The 1,011-nt window shown below is 39.8% G+C and overlaps 1 pseudogene; it reads left to right on the top strand.

The window, feature by feature from the left end:
- The first annotated feature begins 389 nt into the window (after positions 1 to 389).
- LOC107294657 lies at positions 390 to 776 on the top strand (annotated as a pseudogene).
- The last annotated feature ends 235 nt before the right edge of the window (positions 777 to 1,011 follow it).

Below are 1,011 nucleotides of genomic sequence, written 5' to 3'. Positions count from 1 at the left end.
TTCAGAGAGCAAGAAGGAGGCAAATGCAATCTAAATGGATAGTGGCGATCTATAAACAGAGGAAGAAATGCCTACCTTAGCAGGGGTGTCTACACAGTGTTGTCAAATAACTAATATGATGGCTGTGATACGGTGATCAAAGCTCCATTTGTTTTCTAAGTGCAACATACATAAAATCCAGATGGAGCTTTGATCACAACTTTGTAGCTGCCATTCTGATTTTTTTTTACCATATCCTGTGGACACCCATGTATCCCAGAAAGTGTTTTTAATGCTCTTTGGTGGCACTTGGTCTATTCCTTTAGAAATCCAAGAGATATCAGTTATAGCCCAAGCTGTCCGCCGTTTAGCCATAAAAAAGCAGCACTGTTCGACTATTAATTAATTCCACTTTGGTTCTATATACTGAACTGAAGCCGGTCTTGCGAGTACAGGCACCCCCGACCATGGCTGAGGGGCAAGGCCTCGTTTCGGTGGACTATGAGGTGTTTGGGAAAGTGCAAGAGATAGTTTTCCGCAAACATACCCAGGCACAAGGAAAAAAGTTGGGTCTAGTTGGCTGGGTCCAAAATACCAACTATGGCACCGTGCAGGGACAAATCCAAGACCCTCTTGTCAAAGTCCGACAACTTCAGGAATGGCTTCAAAAAAACAGGAAGTCCCAAATCTCACATCGACAGAGCTGAATTCCACAATGAAAAGAAAATTGCTCATTTAGAGCGTAGTGACTTTTGTATAATCAAATAAGAGGCTTAGGAATAGAAAGCACTGGATTTATAAAGTCACCCATGGACTTGTCTAGAAGAAAGTCATTTAGTTTTCATTTTCTTGTAATTGGTTAAATGCATTCTTTCTGTTGTAATTATTTATTATATGAAGCTTCTATTAAAAGTTTTAAGAAAAAAAAAGAAATCCAAGAGAAGAGGTAAGGTATGATTATGGAGATACCTAGTCATTTAGGTCATGGTTGTCCCCAAAGTACTTTTTCAGAGGCAACTGGACTTTCTTTGT

This window comes from Protobothrops mucrosquamatus, unplaced genomic scaffold (genome assembly GCF_001527695.2).
Source record: "Protobothrops mucrosquamatus isolate PMUCROS unplaced genomic scaffold, P.Mucros_1.0 scaffold2044, whole genome shotgun sequence".
NCBI classification, from domain to species: domain Eukaryota; kingdom Metazoa; phylum Chordata; class Lepidosauria; order Squamata; family Viperidae; genus Protobothrops; species Protobothrops mucrosquamatus.
This window is presented reverse-complemented; position numbering and strand designations above follow the sequence as displayed.